The following is an 11,820-nucleotide window of genomic DNA, read 5'->3' on the forward strand; positions in this document are numbered from 1 at the left end:
ACTCGGATGCAGATGGATGGATGATTAGCGGTGTATAAGACAAATAGTGCACAAGAAGATGGTTTGTACGGTTCTAATGGTGAATCCAAACTTCAATATTTGTTTATAACATAAAAAACCCTCACATTTGGTAATCTATAAAGTAAACCACGGTTATGGGTTGTATACGATTGAACGACAGTTGTCCATTTAAAAACTTTCCTACACAATAGATGATTTCACCTTCCTAATTGTGAACTTTCCATTTCTGTGTAGCAAGATTCCAGCAGCACTTTAATGCGTAGTATATATTTCCAAATTGATACGATATTCCCGGACCTTTATTCCTTATCATGATTTCCTTGATAGAGGGGTTGCTGCTCACAATGACCGTGACTCAGTTGACCGTGACTCAGTTGATCGTTATAAAATATATTCGTGTCACAGATTATAGCAGATATGTGCATAATATCGTAATGTCGTAACTATAATCCCAGTTTTTTCACGAATGTGACATACCGAATAAGACTTGTTACCGAGATTGTACTAACATGCGCAACCCAACGGATGAAACATGTGGAGAAGCGGTGGGGTTCTTGTTGCTTATTATTTAGATTTCTATGTTGTGTATTGTTTACTATTGTTTGTCTATTTGTATTTTGTTAGCTATCGCGTTTTCAGTTTGAATGAGTTTGAATAGTCCCCTTTGTTTTGTACAATATCAGAAGGTAATATATGCAATTTTATTTTATTTAATTGTAACAACTTCATGGTCTGTTTGACTGTTTAAAATATAGAAATACAAGTTCTATAAAATTCAAGAAAACACGAATTTTCAACTATACGAACTATTTAAAAAGGATGTACTTTTTACACAAAAACTGCTAAACCATCTGTATGAGGACAAACTAGTATAACAGACACTACACGAGGTTAACATCATCGCAAATTGATTTCCTGTTTTGTCTATTCTTTTAGTCACTCATAAGTTTAATTATTTAAGTACAAATTCCGTTTGTCATTATGGGTTCCCTCATCGTCAATAATTCACTTGTGTAATTTTAGAAATAGTTATCAAAGGTACCAGGATAATTATGTAATACTCAGTTTCGTCTACATAAGACTTATTAGTGACGCTCAGATAAAAAAAAGTTACAGAGCCAAACAAGTAAAAGTTTAAGAGCATTAAGGACCCAAAATTCTAAAAAAGTTTTGCCAAATACGGCTACGGTAATCTACTCCTGGAATAAGAAAATCCTTAGCTTTTTCGAAAATTCAAAGTTTTGTAGCAGCAAATTTATCAAAATGAACACATAATTGATATTCATGTCAACACCGAAGTGCTGACTACTGGGCTGGTGATACCCTCGGAACGTCCACCAGCAGTGGCATCGACCTAGTGGTGTAAACAGTTATCAAAGGTATCAGCATTATAATTTAATACGCCAGATGCGCGTTTTGTCTACATAAGACTCATCAGAGAAAATGTAAGGAGTATGACAGTTGTTATTCATTAGTCTGATACGTTTTAGCTTTTCAGTTTGCAACCTGCTTAGCGACATTCCGTTTAGACTTAACAGTTCTTTACTGATGTATAAGCTTTATGAATTCTTCGGTACTTAAACATCTTTTCTAATTCCTGGCATTTTGTTATATTACACTACTGGATTATTTCCGATAACAGAACACATAATGATCAACGGAATTTGTACACTAATAATTTTTGCTAACTATACTATCATTAATTATAGGGCCAGTTGAACTTCAAGGTTTTAATTTGTTCACCACACATATATCGGATTTCTAAAAAATGACACACTTGTCACATATCGGTACACGTGTTTATTTTTTTTGTATCGATTGTGTTTTGTTCCGTAAATAAATATATATCTGAGTGCCATATAATAGTATAAAAGATATGTGTATTGTTCAGGTTACTCGATATAATAAATAACTTTTATATGTATCAATCAGATACATCGTTTTGAATATTGAACTCGACATTCTTGATATTGACAAAATCATACAATAAAAATGACATCATGTTCCAACAGCTGTTAATATAATGATTTCAGGGACACATTCGGTTTACTGTGCATACTTTGTATAAGCATTGTGTAAGGTATGTTATATTTCTATCTATTGGTGTCGGTGTATATATATATATTTTCGGTAATAACATACGTGCACCTGTTGGTTTGGTAAAGTTATTGCATTATGAAATCCCCGCTCGAGGAAAAATGAGGAGATCACAAAAAAAACAAACATAAATATTAAACATGTTAAATAGCACGATCCACATTCAAAACAAAAGGTGAACACCGTGCTGCTGATAGTAATTCCACTTCCCTAGTGACTCTTGTTGTAATTCTCAAGGCAAAATCTTCGATTGCAAGTCGTATTTGGCTATGTTACAATTGTTTTTTCTACAATATCATCACAATACGGTGTAATTTCATCTTTATAAGGTTTAATACCACCATTGATGTTTCCCTATTATTCTTTGTTAAATTGTCCCTTTTAAAAAAAATGTACACCTAAAAATGTTCTAGACACGTATTGGTAAAAGTAATGTAGTGCATTAAACGTACAAGTGAGAGGTTTAGCGCTATAAAAAACCCAGGTTCAATCCACCTTTTTCTACATTTGAAAATGCCTGTACCAATTCAGGAATACAACAGTTGTTGTCCATTCGTTTTTATGTGTTTTGTCATTTGATTTGAGTTCAGTATTTTTGTGATTTTACTTTTCAAATAAGTTAACATGGGAAACAGTTCTTGCTTGCTTAGATTGTTTTGAATTCAATAAGTATACACATAGTAGTAGTAAGATCTTTTTTATACGTATTTCAAATGTGCGCATATTGTTTGGAAATACGACCAATCAAGAAATTTCAATAAATTCCATAAGTTTTTTGTCATAATATCGTGAAAAAATGAACCTTTTTACTGAAAACAAGGAAAACTGCAGAGTTTATGCAGTTTTCCAACACAGTTTTCTAAAAGGAAACAACAAAATATTGTAGGAGATGTTTTATTACATATTCACACCAACATGAAATGGTTGTTTTTCGTTGGTGCGCACATACATTGTACTTGTCCAATCAATTGTGTGCTTACAATTTGATGTAAAAAAGGTAAGCTGCGAAATTACATAATATATTTCATGATAGTATTTTTATGACTCTTATCGTTCTGTTGTAGAAGACAATCGAAATGAAAGACTGGAAAAGAGAAATTCTGGACGGTGTTGAAATGGTATCATTCACTGGCTGTGTCCCTGGAGTCATGTTTGTGTACGGAGAGAATTCACAAGCAATCCTTGCAAACAAGAAAGGACACGTTTTGTGTGCGGCAGGTTTGTATTCTTTATTGTTATATTGCGCTGACTCTTCTACATGTTCTATATTGAATACAAAAAAGTCTACACATTAGTTTTTCTCTTGCTGGTTACGTTTCTTTCGATATTATACGAATTTAAATTTAAAAGGGTATTACAATTGTATTTTTGCTATGTTATTGCTAGAGGTATAGGGGGAGGGTTGAGATCTCACAAACATGTTTAACCCCGCCGCATTTTTGCGCCTGTCCCAAGTCAGGAGCCTCTGGCCTTTGTTAGTCTTGTATTATTTTAATTTTAGTTTCTTGTGTACAATTTGGAAATTAGTATGGCGTTCATTATTACTGAACTAGTATATATTTGTTTAAGGGCCAGTTGAAGGACGCCTCCGGGTGCGGGAATTTCTCGCTACATTAAAGACCTGTTGGTGACCTTCTGCTGTTGTTTTTTTCTATGGTCGGGTTGTTGTCTCTTTGGCACATTCCCCATTTCCATTCTCAATTTTATTGTTACATTTGATTCGATTCATTGTTATTTTGTGTTTGAACAACATACAGTCGATGTTTGTAACAAATTTTGAAACAGATATCGGAAAAATACTTTTAATGTCGACGCTGACATAGGGATAGCAAAAGACAACACAAAATCATTACATCTACTAAAAGCGAGGAGGAATATAATAAAAGCAACACTGATAATCTATAACATATGTTCCTACTTTCTGTCATAATCATTTATTTTTCTAAAAATACTGATAAAAACGACATCGATATTTTTGTTGATATTCAGTTGTACTTTTATTTAAGTTTGATAAGAACATCAATACATTCATATTTTATAGTGTATCTTTCTATGTCACATGTATGTTTTGATGTTTCGCTAATGTGCCTGTCCTAAGTCAGAAACCTGATGTTCAGTGGTTGTCTTTGTTTGTGTGGTAATAAGTGTTTTGTTTTTAAATAAAATATATTAGATCGTTGGTTTTCCTTTTTGAATGGTTTATGTAAATGTAATAATTAACCATTTATCATATAATACTGTGTATATTTTCAGCTGAATATGGTAAAGGAAGAATAATTGTATTTTCGCACAATGTATTTGTTAACAGTTTTGGAAGGAAAGATACGAAACGTAAAAATAAACGATTCAACGAAATTATCAGAAATTGGATAACGAAAAACACAGACAAGGGAAATGAGATACCTTGTTTTTCTGATTATTTTAATGTCTTCGATGAGCTTCCTCCTGAATAGTGTATTGAAATTACTTGATTGGGTAGCGAGAGAAGGTGGGTTGATATGTGGAGTGTGCCCATGGGGATTTGCGGAGGTTTATAAAATAGACGTTGAAAGTATACCACTTACTATCATCTTCAGGGCAATAGGTATCGCTTATGCTGGTAAATTAATGTACAAGAATGATGGCGATTTAGCGGAACTTTTAGTAAAAGACAATATGGCTGATAATGCAAAGCCCAGTGATCTAGTTTCAGCAATTAACAAGCACCCAGAAAAGATTAACAGATTAGGAGGATTAATACACAATGTAGTACACTTACCAGAGGAACTTTATATCAAACACAAACCACATGTTATGGAAATGATTCAGAAATTATCACCAGATAACGACCATATACCAACAAGGAGTAAACCCGTTGAGTCACATGGCGCCAAAAAAGCTGCGATGCTTATGTGCGATATCATGATACGAGATAGCTTAGAAGGGAATGTAGTATTAGCAGAAGGAATTCATGAATTTCCTGGAACATTTGAGAATACACCGGAAGTTCAGTCTATCGAATTAGAATTTTCCTCACAGAAACATAAATTTCATTCAACGGGATGTTACCTTTCCGCTGGTACTATCATGGAATTGTCGTGGAGCAAAACGAAAAAAACATAGAATATCATAATTGATCTGCATGGTGACGAGCTTTACAATACTGATTCTAAGCTAAGAAGATGGCCTAAGATCAGAATAAAGAAAGAGCTTAAAACAAACGAATTGGGAAATTTTTCTTCAACACTACTAAACGTGTGCAGTCCATTTGGAGGAGTGATTTATTTAAAGTCGCCTAAAAGTACAAAGGATAAATTGCAGTTGAAACTACACAATGTCGTACCTGGTCCAATATGTACCTACAAAACAGCAGATACATGAGAAACTGTAGAACGTTACAAGCCAGGGTTATGGTGTGATATCATTGGTGACAAAATAGCCTTGACCTTACCATCCGCGTCAGTAAGACAGCTCTCAGATCCAACAATGACGATGAAAGTTTGGGACTCTGTAGTATCTGCCCACATTGACCTACTTGGGAAGGATCCATCTAATGGTAGAGGACAATGGGTGGTTACAGATGAACAGCCGTCCATTGGTTACATGCATTCTGGTTATCCAATCGTCACCCATCTGGACATGACAGATCCTAATAAGGTTCGTTTCAAATATAATAGGTTCGTTTTAAAACTTGACAAGGAAAATGTGGTAGAACCTTTTTTTATACACTGTACTTTTTTAACTTTTTTTTTTGAATTCAGTGTGATTCAAAAATAGGAAGTTATATTGAAGAGTGTCACTTGTGGATTTTTATCTGCTCACACGTCTGGCTACATGTAATCATTCTCAGGTTTGAAGGGGTTTCTGTTGCTCGGTTTTCATTTTTCTATGTTGTTCATGTTTTGGTAGGGCACTTATGTTTGTCTGTTTGTCTGTTGATCCTTTCTTTTTACACATGAAGTTTTAGGTATATTTTATCTCTTATAGTTGTATTTCCATACAAACCAAGCATCATAATTTCAAACTACATTCCTAACACATATGACAAAATGATGTCTCTTTGACACATTCCCCATATTTTCATTCTCAATCTTATTATCATTCTCAATCTTATTATCATTCTCAATCTTATTATCATTCTCATTTTAAGGAAAATCCTGATTTGCAAATGGTATGAAGATATTTTGCCTATGCCTCAAAGGTCTTAGAATTTTATCAAATACCAATATGTTTACAGTGTAGGATTCATTCAAAGAAAAAGTTTTATTATTACATGAACCATTTAACATTTGTAGTTAGATCTACAAGGACTGCTTCCTATGTTCAAGAGACCATATTCTAAACGTAAACAACAGGAAAGGAAGTTGGGGAATGTTCCATGAACTGGGACATACTTTTCAGGATTCTATGCGGACATGGGCTGGAACGAAGGAGGTGACTTGTAATATATTTACTTTGCATGCTATGGACGTAGTTTGCAATGTGAAACCATGGGATCATCTCTGGGTTAGGGAAAAGTTCGAAAATGCCAGCAACTATCTCCGGGTGAGATATATCATAAGTTATATCTATGAGTGTTTTTCTCAAATTTATACACAATCCTATTTCTTGTTTCATCACTTTTTAATGCCAAGAAAAATAACCGGTGTTCAACATGTTCAAAACGTGTTTTTGTAACTTGAAATATACGGCTTCGTATAGTACATACCTCTGCTGATTATTTTTTTGTATAAACAAAACTTGATTGATTTGTGTCAACAAACAAAAGAATACACTTGAACTTTATGTCCTGGTCATAACCAGATGTTGTTTAAATATGGCAGCGATGAGCAATATTACTCTGTCAAAATTTATTAATTTAAACTTTTCGAAAATCCGTAATTTCAAAGGTTTTAATTTGTATAGACATACACACACTTTTGTTTACAGGAAGGGGCAAATTATGACAAATGGTGTACTAATCCTGGTATAGCGTTGTTAGTGTACGCACAGTTGGCGAGGGACTTTGGTTGGGGTACTTACAAATCTGTATTCAGGACTTATTCACAGGATAAACTTCCAAAAGACAAACTACCATCAAACCAGCAAGAAAAAGTGAACATGTGGATACAGACGTTTTCCAATGTAGTCAAAAGAAATTTAAGTCTCGTTTTCGAATTTTGGGGATGGCCGATTCGGGGCTTGGACGATTTGAAAAGGTTTCCTCCATACCTCCCTGATGACGTGACAACACGTGAATTTGCAAAAGACAGAGCGACAACAATACTTAAAAGGTACGAAAATAATTCTTCTTGTGCCTGTCCTTCTCAGAAACCAGCACACACGGACAATAATTATTGTCCCGGTTAAGGTGGTTCTAATAAGATTGATCAATGTGACATAAAAGGTCACAGTGTAAAGGAGGATGACAATGACAACAGGTCAAGTTCATGTTCTGTTTTATGAGTACTTAAAAAAAAAGTAAGTAAATGTTGAAATAAAAAAGAAGTTCTACATAGGCACTTTTTATTCATCACTTCCCATATAACATAAGATTCAATTTAATGTCTGGAATAACTTTTATTTAAAGGAATGTGGAACAGAGTGTTTCGATGCCCTTTATTTACAGCTCTAAGTAGATACCTCTGTTGGTTGACTATAAGTACTGAGAGGGTGTCATCAGCTCAGAGGTTAGTAATTCGGTACTGACATGATTTGTAGCAAACCTTTCTAAAACTGTATGTTTATAAATTTCAATAAAAACTAAAGAGCTGAATAGCTTGAGGGAAAAGACGGCCCTTTTTCTATTTCATTAGGGGGGGGGGGGGTTATCCTTTGATAGTCTTCATATAAAGAATGAAAAAGAACAGCTAGAACATGTGGAAAGGTTGACAATATTGAAATCAATTGTTGTTTAATGTAATTTCGTCTTTTTAGTCAAGGATTCAATTTAAAGAATTCAGTTTAGACCAATGAAACAGATCTGCATCTTCTAATCTAAACATTCAATTAAAGTTTATAGTTAATTATCTTAAATTCAACTAGTTGAATTTTGTCATTTAACAACTACAATATTTTTTTGAAATCTTAATAGTGTACGACTTAACTGATTGACTAGGGCCATTTTCCATTTTTTGTAACAGTTTTTTTGTTTTTTTTTCTTAAGAAAGTTAGGACTGAAAAATCTATTCAGTTTTAAATTTCCATTGATTAAGTTGCCAATTACAACTTTCATCACAGGGATACAGGTACTAATAAAAAAACACTATCTGATTCATGTAAACTGTGTGATACTTGTTTACTAATCCTACATTTTGAAATATTTGTAAAATTTCATTAATAAATAGGTTTACATGGTAAATGTTTATAAAATCATTGAGAATATCTTAGATGGATGAAAATTCAATTATTGATGAAATTTCACAAATCAAAATTCAAATGAAGGGAATTATTTAGACTGATATTTGGAAGCTCTGAAATATAGCATAAATTTTGAGATATTGTCATGATTGTTACTTTGCATAAAATAGTGTTAGGTTTTACTACTACATTGCAGTCATATAAAACGGCCTTACGGATTAAGAAAGTCAAATATAAGTAGTAGTTAAACAAATAAAAAGCTTTTTTCTGCCTGTTAAATTGACAATTAAATAAATTTTGCAGTCAATCATGACTATATCTGTACAAGTGATAAACATTAATTTGAATAATATTTATAAAACTGTTACTAGCAGGACAATTTAGGTTACAATAAAAGAGGGATTAAGCAGTGACAGTTGATTAATTTTAACGAAATTTTGGCGACAATTTGGCGAAACAGCTAATAAAAACTTAATTTTTACTTCTCCTATAAATCAAACCGACATTATTTTAAATATAGCAGGTCAATGGACAAAATTATTTGAGGATGATCATAGATAACTATGGATGAAAGTATGTCTTTGAAAAACAGGTAATGAAGATCCATATGAACTGATTTCATCACTAAGTTAACTACCTACCTAATCTCCCTGTCATGTAGAGAGTCAGGAAAGGACCAGTTGAATTATATGCCATGATTGTTTGAGCATCAGGATACTAAAAAATATATCTTGTTATTTGGCAAGATGTAAATTGATACACACAAAACTTTCTACACTATCACATCTACTTATTGAGGGTTCTTTTTCTTTAATGAAAAGTGAAAAGTTCGTACTCTAAATTCACTTTCTTCAATGGATATTTTATAATAACTGCTGTATCTTTTATACAAAATATTCTCTATTGAGAGAAATGAGAGGTTTAGCTACCTATAAAACCAGGTTTAATCCATCATTTTCTACATCTGAAAATGCTTTTACCAAGTCAGGAATATGACAATTGTTATCAATTCGTTTGATGTGTTTAAGCTTTTGATTTTGCCATTTGATAAGGGACTTTCTGTTTTAAATTTTCCTCATAGTTTATAATTTCTGTTGTTTTATTTTCTTGTATGTGAAATATTTCATACTAAAATCTTTTCACTAACAGACACTACTGTAATTACTTCAATTTACTTGTATATGCTAATAAGATTTGAGAAGAAAAATATGAAAAACATATTACTGTAAATTCAGAAGTTATTGCAATGTGTTTATTTTTGTGTAAACAATCTCAAGGGGTTTTCATAGCAATAACTGAAACTTGTATTTGGATTTCTTTTTTTATGAATCAAACAAGATCTTTCTGAATATTGCAAAAATTCAAATTTTAGTCTAAAAAGATATAATCGCAATAATAAATGTATGCAATAATTCCTGAATTTACAGCATTTCATTTTGATTCTCATTTCCAGTAAGCTGTCAACACTATCATTTGAAAACCAAATACAAAGTGCCTCCATTAACTAACACAATCTTAAAGAATTTGAATATGTTTTAATGTGTTCAAATTTCTTGTATAAAAATCAAAGTAAAAAGTAAATGTATTATGTACCAACCTCATCTCTGTCTGTCAGTAATCGTATCTCCTTTACTGGACACTGACTTTTTACAACAACTTCACAAAATCTTAGCAAATTACATATTGTCTTTATTGATAATGTAACTGTTGGCAATGAACTTATGAATTCATGTAATGTCTTGAAGATCCTGTGAGAATTAGATGTTCATTTTCATTGTACTTAACCCAATCGTAAGGATAGTTTTAAACATCCTGAATGAAATATCTAAACAAAAACTGAATTTATTTATCAAACATGGATAGCCAATGTCTTGCGGCAAATATTACATCCATATTCAAATGAAAACACGTTAACTTGATATGAGTATGAGAATAAATATTAAAGATATTGATAAAAATAAGTTTCAAAATATGCCAGACTTCTACAAGCAACTAATTAAAGATTGGATGGATGGAACACAAAAGATCCCAAAAGATTTTTTGAAATCAGAAAACAAGTTTTGTGGGGTAATGATAATATTTTTATCAGAAAATGTCTAATTTTTGACGGTTGGATAAAAAGCGATATAATTAATATAAATGATATCATTGATGAACAGGGTAAAATCTCTGAAACTACAATCTTATCTCAGCTTGAAAATAAACAAAATTGGATAAACCAAATGTATATGTTAAAAAAAGCTAAGAAGTGGAAATTAATTCTTGGTACTGAGGAATCCATCAAAACTAAAGTTAAAGTTGTCAACGACTTAAAAATTAAGTATACAGCAATAACTCCCTTAAAGAGCACTAGAGAACTCTATAAAATATTAAAACTAAAAGAAAATCATGAAAACCCATACGGTTTTCTTTTATGGGAAAAACTATTTGACAAAAATTTAAATTACAAGTTCAAAAGTATCTTTATTTTTATTTTTCAATATCTCACTGACAACAGATTGAAAATATTTAGATGGAAACTTATTCACTATATTCTGCCATGTAATGAACTATTAAAAAAAGTGGAAAATTACTGAAGACAACTTATGTAAGCATTGTAAAGAAAAAGATAACTATGAAAACTTTTTGTCAATGGCTCATTTAATACAGACTTCCTAAAATAGCAATGAAATTAATGAACTCCTTAGGTATAGACAAAAACATTTTAAGTCTTGAAAATCTAGTAATAGGGTACAAATTTGAAGACTCAGCATACTTTGATATTAACTACATACTAACAATAATATCCTTTTCATTATATAAAGCATAGTATGGCTCAGAAAAGAAAACAAAAAAAATAAACATTTTGAAAATTTTCCATAAAGAAATTTCAGATATTATTGAAATGAACAATTTTAATAACAAAACTAATAATAAGACAATTCTAAAAACAAATAAATTCATTGAAGATTATACAAAAAAAAAATTAGAATTAAATCAGTTTTAAATGTCTGAAACATTATATTATAAAAAAAACAAACAACGTAAACACAATTGTTAATTGTTTACATGCCACATATGGTCATGTGTATTCGCATGTTCATTCATGCATGTCGGCATGTTTTACAAATATGTTTGAAATAATATTCAACCATGCATAAGTAACGCCATGTTACATATTGTTGTTTTATTCATAAACATCATAAGAAAAAAAAGATAACATGTGAAATGAGGATGATTTAATATTTTTTTCATAGTGTAGACAAATTGTGAATTGTGCACGCTAAAATGAATGATTTATAACTTGTGTAATACATATACACGACGACATACAATAGATCAGTAGAAACTTAAACAAAAATTGTATACTTACCAAACTTAATAAAAATAAGTTAAATCCTGTTT

The 11,820-nt window shown here is 31.7% G+C and overlaps 1 long non-coding RNA gene across 1 annotated transcript; it reads left to right on the forward strand.

The window, feature by feature from the left end:
* Nucleotides 1-1,909: 1,909 nt before the first annotated feature.
* On the forward strand, nt 1,910-5,403 carry LOC143043065 (uncharacterized). The gene is made up of 3 exons (XR_012968170.1): nt 1,910-2,101; nt 3,183-3,336; nt 4,372-5,403. It is a non-coding gene; the product is annotated as an uncharacterized LOC143043065 (long non-coding RNA).
* Nucleotides 5,404-11,820: the final 6,417 nt, after the last annotated feature.

The sequence above is a fragment of the Mytilus galloprovincialis genome, chromosome 8 (genome assembly GCF_965363235.1).
Source record: "Mytilus galloprovincialis chromosome 8, xbMytGall1.hap1.1, whole genome shotgun sequence".
In the NCBI taxonomy this organism is placed as follows: Eukaryota; Metazoa; Mollusca; class Bivalvia; order Mytilida; family Mytilidae; genus Mytilus; species Mytilus galloprovincialis.